The sequence below is a fragment of the Myotis lucifugus genome, unplaced genomic scaffold (genome assembly GCF_000147115.1).
Source record: "Myotis lucifugus unplaced genomic scaffold, Myoluc2.0 scaffold_0, whole genome shotgun sequence".
NCBI classification, from domain to species: Eukaryota; Metazoa; Chordata; class Mammalia; order Chiroptera; family Vespertilionidae; genus Myotis; species Myotis lucifugus.
Genome location: NW_005871048.1, coordinates 49,675,302 through 49,700,941, shown reverse-complemented (window position 1 = coordinate 49,700,941; position 25,640 = coordinate 49,675,302). Strand labels below are relative to the sequence as shown.

General features: G+C 50.1%; 1 long non-coding RNA gene across 2 annotated transcripts in view; it reads right to left on the bottom strand.

Moving 5' to 3' along the window:
- Nucleotides 1-11,467: 11,467 nt before the first annotated feature.
- Nucleotides 11,468-25,640, bottom strand: part of LOC111825517 — a 17,608-nt gene continuing 3,435 nt past the window's right edge. Inside the window, exons 2-3 of one of the 2 annotated variants that reach the window (XR_002828708.1) lie at nucleotides 22,841-22,909; nucleotides 11,468-11,821 (exon numbers count right to left, since the gene is read on the bottom strand). This is a non-coding gene — a long non-coding RNA (uncharacterized LOC111825517). Of the gene's footprint in view, nucleotides 11,822-19,899; nucleotides 20,254-22,840; nucleotides 22,910-25,640 lie in introns of those variants that run through there. The other variant, XR_002828717.1, reaches the window with a different exon arrangement.

The window sequence follows — 25,640 nt, the reverse complement described above, 5'->3', positions numbered from 1 at the left end:
GGACGATCTGGGGTGGGGCCGGATGGGGGGAGGGGCTGCAGGAGGTTGGCCAGCCGGACCCGCCCCCTATTGGGGTGGGGGGATGATCAGAAGCAGGGAGGCTGTGGGGAGGGGCTGTAGGCCTAGTGGGGCTGCGGGGGAGCATTTGCCCAACTGGCCCCGACCTTAATCGGGGTGGGAGAGTCCCATCAGGGGTGGGCCAGCCAGGGGGAGGGGCCGTGGAATGTTGGCTGGCTGGCCCCACCCCCTGATCAGGGCTGGTTCGCTGGCCACAGTGGGCATCATAGTGACCAGTTGTTACCGTTGTTACTGTCGCTAGCTTTTTATATATATAGACAGGCTTGTCCTGGGGCTCCTGGCTCAGGCCTCGCCTCCGGGGGCACCAGGCGGCTGCAGTGCCCACATCCTGGCCCTCTGCTCTCTGTCATCACTTACCTGCCTTCTGGGTCATGACCACTGTGTTGTTCATCTCAGAACAGAATTCTCACCATGCCTCTCTCTCCTTTAGGAATTAGTCTGTCGGAGAACATCACAGTACACTGGGTCAGGTCTGCTGACAAACATCTCAGAAAGCTACCGTAAGGCCCCAAACTGCTCGAAGTAGTTAAGTAACTTAAAAAAAGCAGACATATGTGAAGAGCAAGCAGGCAGCGGGGAGGGGGAGGGAGGCACGGGGTCAGAGCACCGGAGGCAGAGGGCATCTCTGGTCTTGCAGAGGAATGCCTGCAACGTTAGAGTTTGCGTTAGAAAGCCTTAAGAGGTTCTGACAGCCTGAATGGCTGGAGCCAAAAATGGACAGGTGGTCCGACTCGCCACTTCCTCCATCTATATTTTAAACTGACCATTCTCCAAAGCTTCCAATGGGCGAGAGGAGAAAAGATAGCGCTGTCAAGCCGTGGTGTCAACACCTTCCCGCGCAGAGGCCTTCCTTTGGCTCCTGAGAGCACCCCTGGCGCACCCACATGGCACCTGCCTGCTGTCCACGCGTCAGAGAGCTGTCCCTGCGCCAGCCCCTGGGTGGCCCCTCGCACCCGGGACTGGGCTGAGAGCAACTAGAAGCACTGTCAGCACAAACCTCCCGACCGAGAGTCTTCTGAGACACAATCGCTTCTCCCTTTATTAAACACAGTCCGTAATTTATAAAAATCGCCTCTGTTTAAAAGCCCCAAATGTTTATATGCCTAATTCATTATTGCTTCTTCTGATTTATTTTAGAAACCATCAGAAGTGCTCACTAGGTTTATATAGAAAGTTGTTCATTTCACAATTGATCATAATAAAGAAAACTTGTACATCGTCTAGTGCCCGGCTGCAACATTATAATAAAATGCAGAGTGTGAAATATTATGCGACTATATTTAGCACTTATTCAACTTCATAAATATCTTAAATGCTTCATAAAAAATGATGTAGAACTTTTTGTTTTATATGTATGGTAATGATTAAGTGATTAATCAAGAAAATGGCCAGATAATTTAGAAAACAATGTATTTGCTATTATATTAACTCTCACTAAAAGGCCATGTTTCTTCTCCTCCCTTATTCTGAGCCAATTCTCTTTAATCGGCCCATCAGTGCTAAGTATAATGCTAGGAAGTGCTCTCAGCTGCTGCTAGGAGTTAGGGAAGCCCAGGCTGAGGCTCTGTTCCATTCCCTGCCTCTGTGCCGCGCCCCACAAACAGCTGCACAGAGGAGGGGCGATGTCGGTAGGAGTGCTTTCTCACTGTCCCCTGGGAGGCCCTGAGGACCGAGGCCCCACTGTGCCCCATACCCCACTCCGCTCAGCACCAGAGAGATCCCAGGCCACAAGCATGTTCCACGTCCTGCCACGTGGCTCCACTGAGCACCTGGGACAGAAGGTGCCCTCATCCTCCCCACCCACAACTGTCTTTCCAGCTCTCTCACCTGGGGTCACCCACTAGGTGATTCTCCAACCCCATCGTGACCCCGGTCCACTGCCCCGACTCCTGTTTTACTGTCCCGCGTCCTCCCGGAAGCACTGACCTGGCCACCCCGTAGGACCTTGGAGGCCCAAGCAGGGCCCTTTTACGGAGCCAGCCAAGCATCTCCAGCCAGCTCACCCCAGCCTCCTCCCAGGGGCCGCCCACCGCGCAGAAGAGTAAGGAAACCGAGTATCCATGAGTTAGGGCTGCCTAACTCATGGTGGGAATGTAAGGTGGTGTCTCCGCTTCGGGAAATGATCCGGTAGCTTCTCACAAAACAAAGGCACAGATGCCCTGCGACCCGTCAGTGCCACCCCCACATGCGCACCCGGGAGGGGGACAGGCGGTCCACACAGGGCTGTGGAGCAGGGGGCCCGGCACTTCATCCCTGGCATCCCCATCGCCCAAGTGTCCATCAGCAGGACAGAGGAACAGGTCGGAGCTCATCCACCCGACGGGGGGCAGCACAGCCATGTGGGAGAATGACAGCGGACACACGGTGGCATAGCTGCACCGCATGGGCGTTGCGTTAAACGCTGTTAGTTACCGATTGCTGCATAACTCGTCACCCCAAAACTTAGTGGCTTAAAGCAACACGACAGTTATCTCACACAGCTTCTGTGGGTCAGGAATTCCTAACGGGCCTAACGTGTTGGTTCCAGTTCCATGTCCCTCAGGAGGCTGCAGGCCAGATGTTGGCCAGTTACCTGGAGGCCGGATGAGCCGGAGGACTGGCTGTGAGATGTTCATCATGGAAACTTCTCCCTGGGGCTCTTCATTCGTTTTGAAACTGGCTACAAGGGCAGCCCTCTCGTGTGGGAGGGACTTCAAGGGCTATCATTTTAAGATGACCAGGAGGTGGGGTCACTGGTGTCCACCATGGAGACCGGCCACAAGTACATACTACGTGTTTCCCCCTTTTGGAGCTCGAGATCAGGCAAAACTCACCCGTGGGATAGTTCCCAACAGTGGCCTCTACTCTTGAGGACGGTGTTTGCCGGGGCGGGGGTGGGGGTGAAGGGTGGGATATACATTCTGTGTCTTGACTGGGTGGAGATTGTGCAGGTCCACACACGGGTGAAAATGAGTCGAATGCTTACGACCTGTGCCTTGACTGCCTGTAAGTCAATTACACTTTAAGACATAAAAATTAAAGCGTACAGTGTGGTAAACACTGACATTGTGACAAGGCTACGTGAAGGGCCCCGTGGACAGCCCGACCGGAGGAGCAGAGGCCCTGAGTCAGGCAGCCTTGGAGGAAGGCAAGGCTTCGGGCACGGGGAGAGCAAGGAAGGTTTGTCCGAGTCTGTGCAGACTGGACCCCAGGCTATGAGCTCAATGACCCTCCTGGCAGATGGCACTCAGGGAGACCACCTGGGAAGGCCTGAAAGGACCTAAAGGGAGAGAGGCCAGCCAGCCCCCAGCTGCTCCATGTGCCCAGCTCCAGGCTTCCAGCTCAGCCGACACCTAATCCCAGCCACCGAGACCTGAGAGAGAGCGACCCAGGACCGTCCAGAATTCCAGACCCACACACATCAGGAGTGCGGTGACATGGCTGTGAAAAGCCACCAGGTTTGGGGAGCTCCCTGAAACTGGACCCCGTCCTCCGAGGCCCCTCTACCAGACACCCTGGGCCCCAGGTATGTTCCCGGGGCTTCTGCTGTGAGAAAAACCGTTTGATGCTCTGAAGCCAGCGTCAATGCGCCGGGACACCCGGGAGTGCTCAGGATGAGCTGAGCGTGTCTGTGCCCGTCAGAAGTCGGTTGCAACATCGGAGCCGCTGTCATCACAGATAACATTCTCGTCTGAGAAATGAGAGGCCCCGAGGAACAAACGGAGGCGTCGGCAGCGATAAACCTTGATTGCAGGAGAGGGTGCCCGCGGCTTCCACCTGCCTCCCCATGCCTCCTTCACCGGTTTCTACTCCAGAGTCGAGGTGCTCTAAGAGCAGCCCTGGTCTTTGGTGTGTGCCAGGACCCTGAGGGGCAGACAGCAGGCTGGGCTCTGAGCTCACACAGAGGACGGGTCCCGAGGTGTGAGTGAGGAAGCAACCAGTCGCTGGGGGGGCTCTGGGTCTGAAACAGAGGGGTCCGAGGAGGCCTGGGCACAGTCATGGCCAACACCGAATTTCACTTTGTAGGTCTGCGGACCCCAGCATGTCCGTCCCACTTGTCCTTGCGTAACTGGCATTGAAGAACTGCCCAGCTGGCTAGTGAGCAGGACCAGGGGGCCTGCCCGGCCTGAAGGGAGTGGCCTGGAGCGAACACCCTCCTGAGGGCTGGGCAGGCTCTCCATGGGGTGAGTGTCTGCGTGGCCTGAGGCCACTGGAACAAATCACCACACACTGCAGCAGAAGTGGGTTCTCTCCCATCCTGGAGGCCAGAGTTTGACATGCAGATCCTGCTCTCTGTGGCTCCCACGGGCCTGCCCACTCCGGCTGCCGGTGCTCAGAGGCCCCTGGGCTGGTGGCCGAGTCTCCAGCCTCGGCTCCATCTTCACGTGGCTTCTCTCTGTGGCACATCTAATCTGTCTCTCTCTTGTAGGGACATTGGTGATGCATTCAGGGCCAAGCAGTTAATCCAGGATCATCTCAGATCCTTAACTAATTCACATCTGCTGGATCACATTTCTCCTATTTGGAGAAAGGTCACATTCACAGGCTCCAGGGATCAGGACACGGCACCCACCACAGGAGAGGTGTCGGTTACAGAACCGCTGTGCCCGTCCGTTCCCGGCTCTGACCAGCAGAGACCATTCTGCGCAGATCTGCAGCCCAGGAACCACTGGAAGGACATGGGGGCGGGGGGTCCAGTTTCTCAGGGACACTGGAGAGGCAGGTTCAGAACGTGGCACCAAGGCAGGAGGCCAGAAACCAGCCAAGATCCAGACCCGAGAGCAGATTGGGTAGGGGCGCTGCCTGGGCCACGGGACCCCCAGTGACCTGTCACTCTCCGTGGAATGGACTCTGCCATGCACCTGGTGGTGGGTGAGAGACCTGAAGCCTTGCAGCCCCCGGCCATGCAGTACCCTTCATGATGGGAGCCTCCAGGCCGGGCTTCCTGGCCCCAAAATATGTGGAACCCAGTTCTCAGGGAACAGGGCAGAGCACAGGTCAAGGGCAAGTCACGGGTGACTCAGCATCCCTCGGTTTTAAGTGAAAGCCCAGGACATGAAAACTTGAGGGCCCCCCACCTGTGGCACCCAAGCCATGCAGCTGGAGAGCAGCTAGTGAGGGAGAAGGGCCTCCGTTCCGCTGACCGCTGACCCACAGGAGTCTGTCTAAACATGGGGTCCAGAGGGGTGGGTCCAAGAACTCTGCCAGGAAATGCATCTGCTGCCCTGGTCCCATGAAGGCAGGAAGGGGATGAGAGGAAAGAAAGCCAAAGTGACAAATGTGTCCCCTGCAAATGCTGAGGTTCTACCCCAGGGCACCCCAGAGACAGAAGAAAACCGTGGACAGAAATAGCTAATCTTTCAAAATGAGTCCTCATCTGTAGTCTCTACATCATATATTTTTAGTGTTTGCATTTATTTTATTATGATTTCTTTAAATGCATGGCCTTTTTGTGTCTCCGGGCCTTGCATGCAGAGTGGACCCCCTGGTTGAGGATGGCAGAGCCACAAATGTAGGGGTCAGTTTCTGCCTGACTATGAGCCACCACAGCAGCCACGCCAGGACCAACCACCTGGATTTTGTTTTTAATGGAAGGCCCTGCTCTTTGGGTTTCTGTCCACTGCAGCTGAAGCAGATTCTTCCTGCTTTGGACTCTCCCTCGTGATGGGTGCGTAGAAGTGTGCATTTGTTTAGCCACTTTGAATTAAATTTTAAAATGTAGATACTGGCTCCTCCAATCCTCGGGAAGCCTCCCCATCTTCCCTCTATTATCCTTGAAATATCCCACGTTGAACCATCACTGAAAACAGCCACCCTGGGAGACCGCTGGATGGCCCGGAACTGGCATGAGTGATGGTCAGGGTTGTCCAGGTGGCTGCTGCAGAGGTTCCGGGCATCCATCACTGCCCACTGGCCATCGGTCACTCCTGAGACAGCGTCCGGAGGGTTTCTGGAGATGCTTAGCTCTTCCTGAGCAATGGAAACAGTGGGCACTGCCATTGTTTTGCAGGAAAACAATGACTCCACGAGGATGTGCATTTACAACACATCCATCCAGGATATTAATAGGGGGCTCTCATGCCCCCTCAACTCCTCCTCCAACCAGCAGCTGGTGAGGGATGCCTCCATGGACACCTGTTCCCAGGACCACACTGCAGCTTGCTCGACTGGGGCCACACCTGGGTTACAACTTGGAACTGAAATGATCCGTCCAGCTGGATGGCCTGCAGTCCAGACATCTTCTGCTACCTGAGTTCAAGGGCCCTAAGTCACCCAGACCCTGCCTGCCTCCTTGCAGTGACGTGACCCTCAATTAATGTGCTTCATTCCATTAAGAAAACACAGCCAGGGTCGTTGGTTTGCGTAGTTCGGTGTAAACCCTCGGCTGATGGACTGACACCACACTTTCCCGTAACACCTGCCATGGGACAGTGTAGGTGCTGCCAGGTTCACCTTTTTGGCTCTGGGCTAGCCTCCTCCTACCTGATGGGCCTAGGCCTGCCCAGTATTCTCCACGCGCAGAGTCGCAACTGTGAGAAGAATGACAATAAGGGCAGGAGGGTTGTAGCTAGCACAAGTGTTATTTTGTGGAAAACTCAAGGGCTTATGGGAAGCTCGGTGGTGTTTACAGATCAAGGACACGGAAGGTGAGGGTGATGCTTACCTGCTCTCAAGAGGTGAGCCCCTCAGAGACGTTTTCAGGAAGGAAGCCGGGACTCGACGGCTTGGTAAATATTGGCACAGCTGGATTCGGAGATGGACAAGGAGGCCTGATGTGGACGGGTCCTGCCAACGTCAGCCTGCCCCGGTTGGGAGAGGCACCTGCCACAGGAACCCTCCCCAGCATCGCTCACACCCTCTCTGCTCCAGGGCCCTGCCCACAGGGACAACACCAGCCTCCCCTCCCCACATGGCCCAGCTGAGGACAGGACCACTGTCTACACTGCAGGCACCGAGTCCTGCTCTCTCTGTGATGTCAGGCCTGCCGAGAACCCAAGGCCCTGCCCCGCCCCGACCATGTGTCATCAAAACCACTAGAAATTGTTCAGAAAGGCAAATACTGGGCAAGCCTGCTGTCCATGCACCACGGGGGACGCCTGCCAACCAGACATGGTGAGATACATAAAGAGCAGCCTTCGATTAAAAAAAGAAACGTTAAAACTAAGGAATCATTACTACAAGGTTGAATAACCCTTGTTTTAATAGGAAAGTCAGCTTCCAAATTAATGTCTCACTATTGAAAATCGTTCTATCCTGAGGCGTCTTGGAGTGACGTGCACCCTCAGCAGGCTGCCCTGCAGCAGGCTCAGCATGGGCCGGTGGGGACTGGGTTTATCATCAACCACACCACCGCCCCAGTGCGTTCCAGGGCCAAGTTACACAGGACTCCGGGTGCTGTCTTCAGCGTGAGCAGTGGACAAACCTGTGTTTCCAGTCGCGTTGGAAAACATGGTTAAAATTCATCAGAGCGTTGGGGTGGCGGAACCGAACTCATCACGACACCGAGGAGGAAGCTGAGGGGCTGAGTGCCCCATCTCGATCCAGGGCACGCAGTGACCAGACCCAGGCCAGCCTCCTGGCCCCGCCTGCCCCGCACCCACAGCACGCGTGGCTGGGTCTGCAGAATTTCTGTTTGGCACACGGACCCTGATCAGTCACCTGCCTCCAAAATCTCTCGCCCTTTACCTGACTCTTACTGGCAAGTTCAAAACACAACCTGCTTCCTGGACATCCACTGAAGTGTGTGGGAATGTAAACACGCCTGAAAGCCAACCTGAGCAGCACCTCCCTCCCTAGGCATTTGGGGTTCAGGGCACGCCCCCTCCTGTGGCACAGTGAGCCTTCAGCCCGCGTGGGAGGGGGTGTCCTCTGGGATGGTGCCCTCTCTCCCTGCCGTGGCACTCACAGCCCAGCCGCCCACACGCACCCTGTTTTTTCAGCACTGCCCTCTCTACGTGTCCAGGAGCAGTCTCCTCAGGAGTCAGGGACGGGAGCAAAGGAGTCGATACGGAGAGATGTGGGGGAGTCATTACAACAACCCTCTGTACACCGTGTCCCTGGGGACAAGCTCTCTGGGCCAGAGGCATGAAAGTGTAAAGCACACCCTGAAATCTTGGCCGGAGAGAGGAGAGGAATGGGGGTCTGCTGGGGTGGAGCACCATGGGGAGTTTCCTGTTCCCGCAGGCCAGCTAAGCGGATGCCCAGGGGGACAGAGCTCCCTGCTCCTGCTCCGGAGCTGACTTGCAGCTGCTATGTCAGCCCGGTTTCTGCCCCTCGGGGCCTGGGCCAGGCGTGGCTTTGAGGGCTGTGCAGGGAAGTGTGAAGCTGGGCACTGTGCCCTCTCCCTCTTTCTGCTCCCTGGTTTCTGAGAATGGCCCACAGCTACCGGGCACTGGGAGTGAGCACCGCCACTTAACAAGAATGGGGGTGCATTTATTTGAACAACAAGCCAGCTTTATATATATATAGTGTTGTTGTTTTTTTGTTTGTTTTTTGGTGTTTTTTTTTTTTTACTGATTTTAGAGAGGAAGGGAGAGGGAGAAAGAGATAGAAACATCAATGATGAGAGAGAATCATTGATCGGCTGCCTCCTGCACACCCCCCACTGGAGATTGAGCCCACAACCTGGGCATGTGCCCTGACCGGGAATGGAACTGTGACCTCCTGGTTCATAGGTGGATGCTAAGCCACTGAGCCACGCCAGCCGGGCTGAACAACAAGCCAACTTTAAAAATTGCACCATGGCTGGCAAGACCCCTGCATTTAGGGCCTCACATACCAAGTGCCACCTTGACATCATGGGCAGAGCAGCCTCTCTGGCTATGTTGGCTCAACTCCCGAGCCCACCAGAGCCTCCCCTCGGGCACCAGATGTCAGGGGATCAGCCCCCCTCCCTTCCAGGGAGCCAAACAACTCAGGTTTCAGAGCCTGTGGATGGGGACTGACCACAGCAGCCTCACAACATCTGCACCAGCGCACGTCTCCTTCCTGGTGCTGGCCGTGTGGTGCCCTCTCACCGACACAGGCAGTGCTGACTTCAGCCAGTGCCCATGCCCCAAAAACTAAAAATGGGCTCCGTGCACTTTGGACAGTGACGACAAAGAGGGCTGTGAAGGTCCAGTGACCGTCTGACGTGGCCTGAGAGATTCATGGGGCGGGTTTCCTCTGGGTTCACCCACTGAGCCAGGATGGGGCGCCACTGCCTCTCCCACCTGATGGGCTGGCAGACGGAAGAGCTGTCCGGGCGCCCATCTGGGATTCCGGCCCCCGCAGTGTGGCCGGCCAGACCCTTTCTATTCAAAGTCATGAATGAACAGAGGCTTTTTGTTGCCCTGAGATTTCCAGGGCTGAGTGATCTCGCTCCGTAGACCGAGGATGCCTGGCCAGTGTCCAGTGGGACACAGAGGGACCTGTGTGTCGTGTTGGGTCAACAGCACAGCACAGCACAGCCCCGGCGGGAAAGTGGGGCAGCCGTTCATAAAACTCTGACTGGTGGGAGTGAGGCGTGCTTTTTCCAACGTAGCCAAGATGCCGGGTCGTGCTGAAAGCTCAATGCCAGCCGTGGTTACGGCATTTGGACTGAAAATAAAAATGACAGAATCAGAAGCTGGGGCGAATTCCTTTTTCTCACTCTCCTTCAACAAAGCCGAATGAATGGAGATCAAACCCTACCCTTCAAAAACACACTTGGCTGAGGACTGCCTGTGCCAAGCGTCAGCCAGAAACAATTGTTCTGCTGACAGCAGAAGCCCATGAAAGGCGGTCTGGCAAGTGCTGACGCCACCAGACGCCCGGCCGGGCAAACGAGGCGCGGCCCTCCTCATTCCATCTGAAAGCGAAAGGGCTTGGCTGCCGGGCCGCATGTCAGACCAGAGTGCTGTGAATGCTGCTAGCAGTGAGAGAACTTACTATTCAGACCGCCGTGCTACTCTCAAACATAAAGTGAAACGGAAAAACTGAGATTGAAGTAAAAAATATAAACACCAGAGCTTCATTATCAAGTTACATTAAATTTACAGTCATGATTAAAGCAGCAGCTGAAATTGTTCTTAGCCTCGCGCCCACTCCTCAGTCTGGTTCCTGCCTCAGGTTGCTCTCCTAAGCCTGTGGTCGGCAAACCGAGGCTCATGAGCCACATGCAGCTCTTTGGCCCCTTGACTGTGGCTCTTCCACAAAATACCACGTGCGGGCACGCACCTACAGTGTGATTGAAACTTCGTGGCCCATGCGCAGAAGTCGGTATTTTGTGGAAGAGCCACACTCAAGGGGCCAAAGAGCCGCATGTGGCTCGCGAGCCACGGTTTGCCGAACCGCGGTTTGCTGACCACTGTCTAAGCAGACCCTCAGCCACCCTGGCCCCACTGGACATCGTCCCCTCACACTGTCCCCTCTGCGGCCGACTTTGTCCCCACTCTCAGCCATGCTGCCTCGACGTTCGAATGGGGTTTCAGCACCTGCCATCACACTCGTGGAAACCTACTCTGTCTCATGGAGAGATCCTGAGTGACGGTCCAAGTGCTGCCTCAGAATGCCCCTCGCCCTCTGTGCCACTCGCCTCTGGTCTCGTGATGACCCAGTGCTTCTTAAAAACCCCGTTCTGCAGCGGCGCAGAGGCTGTGCCGGGAGACGACAGATCCTGGTGGCCACTTGCAGGGCCTGCTCAGTGCTCCACACAGGACCTTGCAGACTGGACTGGTCACTTCCCTCCGGGAGGGGCACTGCCAGTCTCTCACAGTTCCAAATAAAGATTCTTCTCATGCGTGAGACTCCTCTGGGACAGGTTCCAAGGAGTGTAATTCCTAGATCACAAGGCGTGTGTGTGTCGTTTATTGGATATTTGCGCCCTGCCTCCCCAGGGGCTGCTCTCATCTCCTCTGAGCATCACTGCGGTCTCCTGACAGGTGGCCTGGCCGACCCTCTCATGCTGCCAGCTCAGGGGTGGGGGTGCGTCTCCTCAAGGTAGTGTTTGCATTTCCTTGGCCCTAACCCTGTAAATGTAATTGGCCAGATAGTAGAACGAGCAAATACCTGCTTTATATCACGGAAATGGAAATGTACTCGACACCTTTTAGGGGGGATCCATCCATTTCCCAGTGTGGGTTTCTATACAGGGAACCCCAGTTTCACAGTCCCCACCTGTTAAGTACAACCATGGCTGCAGAAGTAGCTGTGGGGAGCACACTCAGGGGCCCCCAGTGCTCCTGTGTGCTTAGCCGTGCTGATTCAGAGCCAGGGCTCTCGTCTCTGTCCCTCCTGTTGGGGCCCTGCAGGAACCCTCTGTGACTCTCATCGGGTGGGAGGGGGTCCCCTGCAACCAACGAGGGCCCCAGGGGAAGGCTGTGCTGGGCGCCTGGAAGGAGGAAATGGCCCTCACATCAGTTTATTGGAGACACTTTATAAATCACAGGAACCCTATAGCACAAAATGCAACATCGTAAAGACTTTATGAGTTCCCCTCAAAGTATATTGTTTCATTGTGTGCAGCATTTTCCCAGGTGTTTGTTTTTTTATAACAATGAAAAGACAGATTCCTTAGATCTATTGCCTCTTGGCGTTTGAGTTCGTGTCACTTGGCTCTTTATAGGCGAGCCGGGTCACTCTGGTCTGTAGCAGAGGCTCACGAGCCGTCCAGCCCAGCTGACTTCCTCGGGACTCAGGCCAAGCCTAGGGGCTGGACCGTTTACTTCGTTATTTTCTCCATACATCTCTTTGGACAGTGATCAAAGGAGAAACAAGATCTGGAGGCAGCCGCTCCCACAGGACTCTGGTGAGTAAGGGACAGGATTAGGATTCAGGTTTTGAACTGGGTTTCCTGCAGTGCCTGGGCGCCTTTAACGTTCCACAGAGCACAGCAGGGCTGTGACCGCCAAAGGTGTGAGTTCATGTTTTCTCATAAAATTAAGCGGCACCTTTAAGACATGAAACCAACTGTGAAAACACACTCTGATTTAGAATAATAATAACAATTTTTAAAAGACCACAGGACATCAGCCCACGTGGTTCCTGAGAGGTAAGGTGAGGACGTGGATCCACCCGTCATGAACACCCAGCAGACCCCCAAACCGAAAAAAAAATAAAAGGCCATGATTTTACACCTATTGGAAGAAGGTGAAGAAGTCTGTTCATTCAGCTGGCGCAGTGAGTGAGAAATACCAGGATTTAATATTTAGGTGAGAGACAGTGGCTCATGCTTTTCATGTTAACACTGACAGCTATGTTTAAGAGCTTCCTATGGGCCAGCTTATGCTAAGGTTCCACAGCAAATGCTATTTGCAAACCTTAGAGATGGGTTGTATCATAAACCCCTCTTTGTAGATGAGATATCCCAGGCTCAGAAGTGGAAAGAACTTGTTCAACGTTCCCCCCCGGCCCCCACCCCACATGATGGTGCCAGGTCCTCATGCCTTTCTCCCCAACCCCTCCCCCCTTCCTCCCCCACCAACCTCAGGCAGCCCTGGGGGAGGGGCCACGGGGACAGCCTTGGATCTCTGATCCTTTTCTGTGTGATATGTATACTTTTTTTAAAAAAAGGGGAGACATTTTATTTTTATTTCTTTTTCTTATTTTATTTTAAATATATTTTATTGATTTTTTTTTTTTTTTTAGAGGGAGAGAGGAAGGGAGAGGGAGACATAGAAACATCGATGATAAGAGAGAAACACCAATCGGCTGCCTCCTGCATGGCCCCCACTGGGTATCAAGCCCACACCCTGGGCATGTGCCCTGACCAGGAATCAAATGGGCAACCTCTTGGTGCATGGGTTGACACTCAACCACTGAGCCATACTGGCCGGGCATATTACACTTTTAAATTACGTCCCTGTGCACATGGGCTAGGGACGCAGATCCAGAGAAATATGTGTATGGGATGTAGTAACGAGCTCACACTGTTACGATGAAGAATGGAGGGCACCTCGGAAAGCTGAGCCCACGTACCCATCTTGAGTGTGTAAGAAACCATGTGTTCAAAGAGAAGGTGGTGAATTGCCCAACACGGAATATTCCAACTTTTCCTCTAGGAACTGGAAACACTCAAACTCGGAGTTTTCCTGAGATTTGCTGAATTGACAATGCTTTTCCCCAGTGATATGGTCAGTGGCTGAAATCACACCCGGCTTTCTACAAAACCCCACCTGCAATCCGGGACCCACCTCTCAAGGAAAGGCGACTAATTCCCTGATCTTGATAAGAGTCCATCTTCGTGTTTACCCGGCCACATCAACTCTGCTGAACTGAGAATTTGGGCTGTGCTCCTGTTCACCCAATCCCCCGTGTTCGTGAAAGGACTGCTGTCCTGGAGGGCGATGGCCAGGCACCTGACAGACAGCGGCTCAGCGAGCACTGGCTGCGGGCTGCGCTCTGCTCCCCGCTTCCCTGCACGCACTCTGAGCCTCACAAAAACCACGAGCAGGTTCTATCTCGTCCATATCACAGGTGAGGACAGAGCTTGAGGCAGAGACAAGCTGTCACCCCAAGGTCACACAGGGCCCGTGCTCTAACCCTTCTCCATCGCCTCTCCATGTCATGAAGTATAACTCCAGGGATTAAAAAAGACCCGTGTCTGGCGTCAGCTCATCCCAGCATCGGATCACTGTTGCTACAAATGGATTTCTAGGAGAATCCTCTAATTCCAAGCACAGAGGAAAGGAGAATGGCAGAAAATAGCCTTGTCTGCATAAAGTTTTACTCAGCCAGGCAGAAACGAGAGTATTGGCCATATAGGAAGGGGCTGGCACAATGGAATGGTATGTCAGTGTATATGTCAGACCTCTATGACAAACATCCTGAAGTGGGGGGGGGGGCAGATCAGGGGGTTCTCAGCATCTGTTAGCGGAGACCAAGTGCTTCCACTCAGGAAGAACACCACTGCCAAAGACATTAGGTTCATTTGGGTTACCAGTGCGTGTCCTAAATGGGGATCATTCTAAAAATATGATGAAGCCCTAGCTGGTTTGGCTCAGTGGATAGAGCATTGGACTGTAGACTGGAAGGTTCCGGCCAAGGGCACATGCTCGGGTTTCGGGCTTGATCCCCAGTAGGGGGCATGCAGGAGGCAGTCGATCAGTGATTCTCTCTCATCATTGATGTTTCTATCTCTCTCTCCCTCTTCCTTCCTCTCTGAAATCAATAAAAATATTAAAAAGAAAAACATGATGAAGTGAAACACATGCTAAACACACTTCCAAGAGTCCAGGACTGCACTCCCAGTTACATTCAAAAAGTCCTTCCCAAAACACAAATGCTACTTTCCTGTTCCTTGTTTTATGAGACACACCCTCTTTATTGAATCTTTAAACTTAAGTGGGTTATAAAAGGCCTCCAAGCCAGTAAGAGTTCCTGGCCTCATCAATTCAAGTACTGAAAATATGTGCAAGGACCTCTATGACAAACATCCTGGAGTGGAGGGGCAGGTCAGGGGGTTCAAACATCTTGAAGTGGAGGGGCAGGTCAGGGGGTTCTCGGCATCTGTTAGCAGAGACCAAGTGCTTCCCACTCAGGGTGACTTCCTGTTTGCTGAAGCCAGAACTGGTACAAAGCAACCCTACCTGGCTGTGCAGGTGGGGCGTCAGTGCACATGTGAGGTGAAGAGGGCAGGTGTGTGTGCAGGGGAAGGTAGTCATGCAGGTGAGGGTGAATGTGCAGGAGTGTGTGGAGGAGCAGGTGTGTGCACAGGTATGTATTTGCATGTGTGGATTCAGGTGCAGGTGTATATACAGGGGCAGGTGTGTGTGCAGGTGCAGTGGGCATTCAGGTACAGGTGGGCATACAGGTGTGGCTGTGAGCAGCACACTTAGGGGTGCTTGTGGCTCTCCTGCCAATCCCATCCACACCTGCTGCACCCATTCATCTCTGGGGATGGGTGAGAGGCCTTGCCAAGGAGCCAGTCAATAGCAGTCATGTCCCCAGAGAGGAAGGAGGGGGAGGGAGCAGGCTCACAGACTGATCCCACCTTCACAGGTAAGATTCTAGCTCTGGGACTTTACAAGACAAGCCTCCAATAAATGACGTCGATGATGTATATTTCCACCTCCTCACTCACTAGTTTTTTCCTGGGCCTCTTCCCAGAACTTCTCAAATGCCGCCTCCTCCGGGACCTGCCTGATCTTCCCAGGAGGAGTTATTTCTCTCTTCCTAAGAGCTCCTCCACCTTCCCCAGTACCTCCTTTCCCACACACTCCTAGGGGCCCAACTGTGTCAATGTCAGTGTTAACCTCCAGCTGGGAGCAGAGCCCACCTGTCACCCTAAGTCCTCCCATCCCAGCCAGAGCTTAGGACATACTAAGGGTTAGATAATGAATATGAAGATTTATGTCACTACTAGAGGCCCAGTGCATAGAATCGTGCACCAGTGGAGTCCCTCACCTAGCCTGCGGGGATCAAGCCGAAGCCAGCTCTCTGACATCCCCCGAGGGGTCCGGATTGCGAGAGGGTGCAGGCCAGGCCAAGGGACCCCACCGGTGCACGATCAGGGCCAGGGAGGGACAAGAAAGGTTGGCCAGTCAGGGAGGGATCATGGGAGGGCTACAGGGCATGTCTGGCCCATCTAGCCCAGTCCCAGTCAGCCAGACCCCAGCAGGAAGCTAACCTCCTGGTCGGAGTGTCTGCCCCCTGGTGGTCAGTAAGCATCATAGTTAACAGTCGAACGGTGGACGGTCGAGTAGGCTTTTATATATAGGTATCCTTCTAGAATAAACTTTTTGGTTCTCCAAATGAGTTGATTCTCTTTCTCTTTACAGACAATGAATATTATACAATCAAAATGTCTCAGGACTTTATAGCAAAGGTGGCACCTTGATCCTGATCTCCTACCATACTCCAGAGCTCTGCTGGGCCCCAGGCCCACTGAGGAGACAAACAAGGAGGCTCAGGAGGTGACAGACCACCGAGGACTGGGGAGACCCTCCTGAAGGGAGCACAGGGTGGGTTTGGGGGAGTGACATGGTGTGGGAAGGGGTAAAGGGAGCCAGGCCAAAAGGTCCTGTAGAAATTGGGCTGAGAAACAACCTGGGTTTGAAGAGGAAGCAGCAGACAGGCATGCTCAGAGGAATTTAAAAGGGCTTTCTAAATCAGTTTCAATATGCAAAAATCAATACATCACCCCAGCTTTGCTTTTTCAGTCCAAGCATATCAGTGGTATGTATATTCATTAGGATTAAGTTAACTTGCAAGTAGGAACAGAAAAATCCAATATGATAACAACTTAAACAAGATAGACATTTACTTCTTCACATTCATGAAGGTTAAAGGTAGTCATCCAGGCCTGGGAGCATCCTCCATGGGCTCATACTCAGGCTCCTACTCTCTGGTTGTTCTGTTGGCATGACTTACATACCCAAGGTTATCTCATAGCCCAAAATGAATGCTGTAGCTCCAGCCATTACATTCACCTTCCAGCCATCAGGCAGGGACCCTCCCCTTAAGGGCACTTCCCATTAATTCCATCTTGTGCTTGTGTTCCATTTGCTGCCAGGATATAATCACATGACCACAGCTAGCTGTCAGAATATAATCACATGGCCATTTGCAGCCAGAATATAATCACTGTTGGCCAGGCCAGTGCTCCTTCCTCACAGTGAATCGTGCCTGCAAGAATTCTCCCTCCTGCCACAAAATGAGATCTCTGTCTTTGCAACTTTGCAAATATAATTCCACACATTACTTCTCAAAACCAACTGGAAAGAATTACTATACGCATTTTTTTCATAAAAGATCACTCCTTTGAGAATAATCGTTTTCATATTTGTGCTTTTTTGACATTTAAGAAGCAAAATTACATGCAAACATTTGTTCTGCAAATCCAATGTGTGAAGAAAGTTGTACTCAAACACCAAAAAATTGTTTCCATGCCTCTGAATTTCAAAAATATTTTTAGTTTGCATAAAGGCCCATAGGAAAGAGGATTGTGGTGTTTTTTTTCTTATGTCAAGGAAAATAAAACAGATGACACAGCTGAGGGAGACCCTGTGCGGATGATGCATTTTTAAATCACTCGTAGCCCTTTAACCCTGTGTTTTCATGGCGGCTTCAGACTGCTGGCTGTGCTGTTGACGTCACTACCTCATGTTTTAAATGCTGACCTGCATGTTGAATAAGAGTTGAAATTTACAAATAAAATATAAAATAATGTCAAGTATTTATATTCTTATTTGATGCCAAATATTGTGTATTTGAAGAAAATGATTTTATCTGGAATCCAAGGGTTGTAAAACCAGGGCCTCTCTCTGGAAGGCCACCTGCAGAAATAATGACCATGGGCAACGGCCCAGGGAATCCAGACCCTGAGCAAAAAGAAAGACTTCTGGAAACGAGGCTACAGCCTTCACTGGCCCTAGCTGCAATCTTGGCACAGTCTCTTGTGCCTCAATTTTCCTGTCTATAAAATGGCTTCAGCAAAAATAGTGAGGGAGGAGGAAAGGGGGGAGGGGACAGAGGAGGGCCACGGAAGCCCTGGAGAAGGTGTGTTCAGGGGCGAACAAGGTGGGGAAGAACCACTGGCCAAGACGGAGGAGGGTGAGCAGGAGGGAAGCGAGGTTTCTGTGGCATCTGGGAGGCTGAGGAGAAAGGCGTTGGAGCCCTGGGAGGAGCAGAGCAAGGCGAGTTCTCCACGCAAGGTGGCCGCTGGGCTTTTCAGGTGCAGGCAGGCATCTTTTCTGGGCCCGTGACTACAGCACTGCAGCCTCTAGGTGCTCTGGATCTGCCACAGGGTGCCAGGGCACAGCCTGTCCTGGGGGGTCACCTAACCACGCACAGGATGATGCTGTACAGCCCGTCTACAGAGGGCATCGCTGTGAAGTGTCTGGATGCTACATAGAACCCGATTCCTCTACTGGGGACTTAATGGGTGGAGTCCTCACTCCACCAGGTGTGGGAAGGAGGAAAGGCCCTAAGAGCAACCTGATCTCTCTGGGGCGACCCCGGGTGCCCCGCAGCCCAGGCAGGGACCCTGACAAAGAGGCTGACCTCATCCGCGCCCTGCGCAGCCTGTGCCCACAGACAGGTCACATGAGCTCCAGCCGGGACAACTTACGAAACACGGAGATACCCACATTTTCTTTCTTTTAAGGAACCATGTCATGTAAATTCCTCAGGGTATAAAAACAGTATTTTATTTGTGTTTCTTTATTTGAGTTTCAACTTAAAACTAAGCTGAGCACACAGAAAATCACTTTCTTTACTGTGTGCTACATAAAACCTGCCAACTGTCACTCCTATGTAATAATTTTCAACTGGCTGACATTTATCAACATGGTATTTTGACGTGTTTAAGTCCCAAAATAGGTAATATTTTCTTTCTTTTCTCCAAATTGCATCAGCGGTGAGTTGAATAAGAATGTGGAGGGGGTGGTATATGCACAGCTCCTCAATTTTGTTTTTCCTTAGAAACACATCACCCACATGATCCCCTGTTGCCCACATTGGCAATTGTTCCCTGAAGTGCGGAGGGACTTGGGGAGTCACAGACAGGGCAGTCCCTGTTCCCGTGGCTCACTGGGAACACTGCAGCCCGGACACCCCTCCTCGGAGCCTCCGAAGATGGTGGGCAGCCAGGGATCTGAGCAGCTGAGCTTCCCACAAGGCCACCACTGAGTCAAGGCCCAAGTCCTGACCGCTGGTTCCTGTGAGGGTGACCTTATTTGCAGAGGTGATTAGGTAAGACCTGGAGATGAGAGCCTTACAGCCCATGGCTGATGCCCTTATAAGAGAAGGGAGAGGGAGGCCGGAGACCCACAGACATCACCTTAAATCTATTACAGAAATTGAATTTAAGTTAAAAAAAACAAAACTCCCCCTAGAAAGAAGACTACTGCTGCACACCCAGATGGCTTCATGGGAAATTCTACCAATGTTTAAAGAAGAAATAATGCCAGTTGTACAAAAGCTCTTCCAGAAACGTCAGGACGAGAGAATAACCCCCAGGTCATTCTAGAAGGCTAACCTTGCTCTGATACCCAAACCAGTCAAGCACTATCCCTTATGAATATAGATGCAAATATCCTTTAAAATGTTTGCAGACAGAATACAGCAATGTAACAGGGTAATACATCACACCCAGGCAGGAAGATGGGATGCCCACTCACAACTTCTGTTCGAAAACTTCCTCAAGATTCTCATCAATAAAATTGAAGTATGGTAGCAATCATCTCAGATAGAAACTATAGTTTACCTTTAACCCTGTTGTTTGGCTTATGTACCTATTTGCTTTAACAATAGACAGGTTATTTTGATTTTCTGAATTATATAAATCATCCCATTCGATTAAATACCCTATTGATTGTAATGTGAAATCCCATTTGTAGTGGTCATACTGGTCTTAGAAAGCACATTTTTCCTTCACCTGGGAAGGATAGCACAGTTATCCCAAGGTCAGAGGGCTCTAGACCCAAAACTGTAATTTAGGTAACATGCCTAAGTTTAACCCAGGTTATCCAAGGGCTCTAGATAATGTGTTTATAACATGCTGTTTCTGCTTCTGTAAACTGCTTTTTTGCAAACCAGGTTCCTCATTCCAAACCTTGAGATGTAATCAATACCTTTGTGATTTTTTGCCTATATAACCTTGGAGCTGCGACCATCTTGTTACTATGAGATTTGGGGAATGGCCCCTCATAGTCCCGGATTGCAATAAATGTGACTCTTTAATTCAATTTCTTGAGGCGTCCTGTGATTCGTGGGGTACATTACAACAAAATCAGTCAAGAAAAAGAAATAAAAGGCATCAGATCAAAAAGGAAAACCTAAAATTGTCTTTATTTGCAGACAGCATGATTTTCTACCTAGAAAATACAGAACCTCTGAGAAAGCTACTAGAACTTGCAAGTGAATCTACTAAGGTTTCAGGACACAAAATCTATATATAATTAATCATATTTCTAATACTACCCATGAACAATGAAAAATGAACTTTTTAAAAAAGTACATGTACAGTAGCACTGAAAAATTAAATAGTGATACATCTGACAGAAGATGTATAAAATTTGTACACTAAAAGCTATAAAACATTGCTGAGAGAAATGCAGAGACATGCAATGTTAATCAAAAGACTCAATATTGTTAAGATGTTATTTCTCTAAAAAATTGATGCATGGAGTCAACATAATCCCAATCAAAACTGCAGAGACTTTTTTGTGTGGAAAATCACAAACTGATTCTAAGATTCCAGTGGAAAATGAGAAGGATCTGGAATAGCTGGAACACCTTTCAAAAAGGAAAAACTGAGTTTAGTTTGGAAAACTAAAGCAATGCCACCTGATTTCAAGACACATTACAAAGCGACAGCAAACAAGGTGGTGTAGAACTGACATCAACATTGATGAACTGATCAACAAGACAGGATAGACATTCCAGAAGTAGAAGCACGTGTATGTGGTCAGTTGAGTTTTGACAAAGGTGCAAAGGTAATTCAATGGAGAAAAAAATAGTCTTTACAACAAATGGAGGAACAATTGTATATCCATGTGCAAAAAAAAAAAAAAAAAAAAAAAAAAGCCTTGTAGCTATACCTCACTCCATATAAAAATTAGCTCACAAAGCTTATAGACCTGAATGCAAAATCTAAAACTATAAAACTTCTTGAAGAAAACAGGAGAAAATATTTGTGACCTTGATTTAAGCAAGGCCTTTTTAGATATAACACTGAAAACTCAACTCATTTTTAAAATGATAGATTAAAAAACAACCATGAAAGGCAGAACTAAAATAAATATCATGCTTGTAAATTAATACCAGGCATGTGGGCACTTATCCAGAAAAACAGGGCTGGTTTAAGATTAGAATATCCATCAATTTCATTCAACATATTAATAAGATTAAGGAGAAAAACTATAGGATAGATTTTTTTTTTTATAAAATGACAAGAACTCTCAACAAACAAGGAATGGAAGGGAACGCCCCGAACCTTATTGAGAAAACCTATGGAAAACCTGCAGCAAACATCATGACTTCACACTTTCCCCCAAGGTTGTTAACGATTAGGGGTGCCCTCTCACCACTTCTGCTCAAGTCTGTGGAGGATGTCAGTGAAATGAAAGAGGAGAAAGACAACGAAAGGCACAAGCTTGGAAAAATAAGCTATATGCACAGGTAGCATGATTACAAACAGAGAAAATTCTAAAGAATCTACAAACAAGCTACCCAAACTAATGAGTGAACTTAGCAAGGTTGCAGAATAGATAGTAAACACACAGCATTCGGTTGTGCCTGTATGTGCTAGCAACAAACTTCTGGAAGTTGAAATTAAAAATTACAATTTAGAACATGAAAACATAAAATACTTAGGGACAGAATTAGACATAGATAAGACTTATAAATTATAAGCGAAAATTATAAAACACTAGAGGCCCGGTGCACCGGTGGGGTTCCTCAGCCTGGCCTGTCCCCTCTCTCAATCCGGGACGCCGTTGGGAATCAGGCCTAAACCAGTAATCTGATATCCCCCAAGGGATGTAGCAGTGCATGAAGCGGCAGCCAGCCGGGGGGCCGGGTGCTGCTCCTGCTCATCCCAGTCCCACTGCGCCTGCTGCTGCTTCCGCTAGGTAGCGCTGCCACGGAGGCAGGAGAGGCTCTTGCCGCCACAGTTGCGCTCACCAGCTGTGAGCCCCGCTTCTGGCTGAGTGGTGTTCCCACTGTGGCAGTACACTGACCACCAGGGGGCAGCTCCTGCATTGCTTAGGCTTTTCTATATATAGACTAGAGACTCGGTGCACAAATTCATGCATGGGTGGGGTCCCTGGGCCTGGCCTGCGATCGGGGCCAATCAGGGCGGTCTCGCCCAGTCCTGATCGGGGCCAATTAGGGCTGGCTGGCCAGGGGGAGGGACCACGGGAGGTTGGCCAGCCAAGGGAGGTTGGCTGTGGGAGCGCACTGACCACCAGAGGGCAGCTCCTGCATTGAGCGTCTTCCCCCTGGTGGTCAGTGTGCATCACAGTGACCAGTCGACCGGTCATTCAATTGCTTAGGCTTTTATATATATAGATTGCTGAGAAAATTTAAAGACAACCTAAATAACCAAGCATGAATTACTCAATAATGGTAAGCCATTGATTTTTCCAAATGATCAACAGATTCAACACAATCTCATTAAAAATCCCAGCAGATGTTTTGGGGGATATTAACAAATTAATTATAAAGTTGTATGGGAAATGAAAGTATCTAAAAGAGTCAAAACAATTTTGATGAAGAGGAACAAAGTTGGAGGACTTACATTATCTAATTTCAAGACCTAATATAAAGCTTCAGTGATAGAGACAGTGTGATATGGGCATAGGTCGATGGGCAGGTAAATGGAACACAATACAAAGTCCAGAAACAGACCCACATAGACATGATCACTTGATTTTTGACAACGTTGTCAAGGTAATTGTATGGGGCAAGATATTTTCTTCAACAAATGCAGCTGGAGCAGTTGGATATCCAGATAGAAAAAAATGTAAATCACTGCCTCTACCAGCAATTCATGCCATACACAACCATTAACTCAAAATGGAATATAGACCTAAATGCTAAAGCTAAAACCATAGACTTCTGAAATAAGAAAATCTTTTTTTAAAGTTTAAAATTGTTTTTGATTTATTAAAAGTATCTTAATGACCTTGGTGTAGGTAAGTCCTTCTAAAACAGGATACCAGAAGCATGACCCATGAAAGAAAGATATTGATAAATTGGACCTCATCAAAATTTAAAACACCTGCCTTTTGGAAGATACTATTGATGCTTAACAAAATATGCCAACACTTAGCTACTGAAAAGCACAGGACTTACTGTTTCTCATTATTCTGTGGCTTACCTGGGAGGTTGGTCCATTGCAGGTGCTGGGGTCCCTCATTCAGCTGCATCCACCTGGGGCTGCATCCACCTGGAGCAGAGACAGCAGTGTGGGCCAGGGACAGCCACCTGGGACAGGGACATCCACCATGGCCTCTGGTCCCCCACAGTCTATCTTTACACAACCTCAACAACATCAACACAACCAGTAGTATTCCTCCGTACGAGCCATGAGCAAACAGTAAGACTCCTTTATTTTACCACAACAAAATTATAATATATCCAGGAATTAATCTAATAAATATGGAATTCTTATGTAGAAAAATTTTAAATGCTCTTAAAGAACTTAAGAAGACTTAAATAAATGAAAAAAATAACCATGTTGGTGAAAAACAATGCTTAAAATGGCAAAGTATCATATACAGTGGGGCCTTGACTTACAAGTTTAATTCGTGAAGGAGCTCGTTAACTCAAATTACTCTATCAACTCAATGCAAAAAATCGGCTGAGAGACAGCTGGTATCTCAAAAAACTCATTAGTTGGGACACTCGTAAGTCAAGGCCCCACTGTACTCTGTATGAAACATGTTTTATTTTCGGTATTTCTAATGCTTTGACATCTGGGAGCCTTGCCGACCGATTGCCTCTCCCAGGGCTACCTGCCTGGGAGCACACCTTTCAAATGCAAACCAACCCTCTCCTCAATCAGGCACTCAAACTCCAGACCAATGTCCCTGCCCTAATCACCTCAGGGCAGATACCAGACAATCAGGGGCAGCCCCTACACCCTGAGCCTCTCACTGAAATTATTCAAACTAGCCAAATGTAAGCCTGCTTACCCTTCGTGGCCTGTTTCCTCTTGTGGAAATCCTATATAATAAAAGTGTAGTATGCAAATTGTTCCCTGGACAGGGATTTCATCCAGGAGTTCGACCAGGGGGTAGGGCCAGCCAAGGGAAGGGAGGGAGGCCCCAGCTGGCAGCCGGCAGCTGCTAGGGACCCTACCAGTGCACAAAATTTGTGCACTAGGCCTCTAGTCACAAATAAAGGATTTTGCCCATGGTTTTCCCTCGCTTTCTCTGCCCCCTGACCGCTTTCTCCTGGTTCTTCCCCCTATGGCAGTGGTTCTCAACCTTCCTAATGCCGTAACCCTTTAATACAGTTCCTCATGTTGTGGTGACCCCCAATTTCATTGTTACAAATTGAACATAATTAAAGCATAGTGATTAATCACAAAAAAATATGTAATTATATATGTGTTTTCAGATGGTCTTAGGCGACCCCTGTAAAAGGGTCGTTCAACCCCTAAAGGGGTCGCAACCCACAGGTTGAGAACTGCTGCCCTATGGCCCCATGTCCCTATGTGTCTCTTGTGTGTAGGGAGCTGTGAGTAAAAGTTCTCCCTTGATGATAGTCACACCCCGTCTGTGTCTTTCCACAGTTGATTACACCAAACTCCAGGTACCCAGCAACACATTCTTACGAAAGCAATCTACACATTTAATGCAACTTGAAACAAAACTTCCAGTAAAAACCTTTAGCGACAAGACAAACTGATTCTATCATTTGGATGGATAACAAGTCCTGTGAATCGCTGAGGCAACTCATGAAAAGAAGTGCCAACAGGAACGCACCCTATGGTTACTAAGGCAGATTATTTCTAAGATAGAAGTGACCGCAGTGTGGGGCCAGCACAGGAACGAATAAACCAATAGAATAAAATAGAACACCCAGAAATAGCTTTATAAATACTTCTGCTCATGTACCAAGTGGAGCCACACGTGGGAGAGAGACTGATAAATGGTTGTGAGAATATTGGGTCGCCATGTAGAGAAAAAAAAATCTTAGAATAAAAATAACCATGAAAAGCAGAACTAAAAATAAATATTAGAAAGAAATGAAGAAGAACATCTTCCTTTTCTGTAAATAAGGTTAAAATTCAACAATTTAACACACCACAAATCCCCAGCCCCACAGCAGTCAGCAGGCACCTGCATCCTCAGTTCATCTAGACCGTGGGAGAGAGTTTTCTCTCCATTTACCTGCTTAAACGAGAAAAAGAGCAGGGAGCCACAGGGACTGAGCAAGGCCAGCACCTCCTGTGCTCCCAGCATCTGCATTCCAGAAGGTTCCTGGAGAACCATGTGGGACTTGCCTTAGTAGTTAAAGGGCCTGTCTGGTGGTTTTTTCCAAAACTGAGAAACTAAGTCCCAGAGATGAATGGAAGTCTATTCCCCTCTTCTGAAAGAAACTGCTTATAACCCCAGATCGAAGACCAACTTCTCCTAATCAAGCTTTCAGAACCCCCTGGGACTTCTAGAACATTCCATCACACTATCAACATTGAGGCCTAACAGTGAACAACCAGCGCCGCCAGCCAACCTCCCAGCCTGCACCATTCTCCCCACAAGCCCACCTGCCAGCCCCCACCTGTCACTCAGCCTCCAAGAGATAACTCACTTCCTCACACACAAGGAACCTTTGTCCACAGTGGCTAACCCACCCTGTTAGCTGTCTCTCCTTTGCAGCTGTAGCAGGAAGGGGTCCCACCCTGGGTCCTCTGGACTGAGATGGGGCCATCCAGGGGTTTTCAGCTGCTCCTGCACGGCCAGCTCTTTGCCTTCACCTAGGAACACCTGAGAGTACCCTCCCTAAAGCAAAGGCCCTGGATCTGCCCCCCTCCCCCACACCTCCTCACCCTGCATTTCCATCTGCACTCCTCCCTTTTTCCCTTCCTCCCTCCATTCTATTCTGGACAGTCCTCCTTGAGTGGGCAACTCATGGAATCCACCCTTCTGAGCCCTCACTCCTCCACCCTGCTC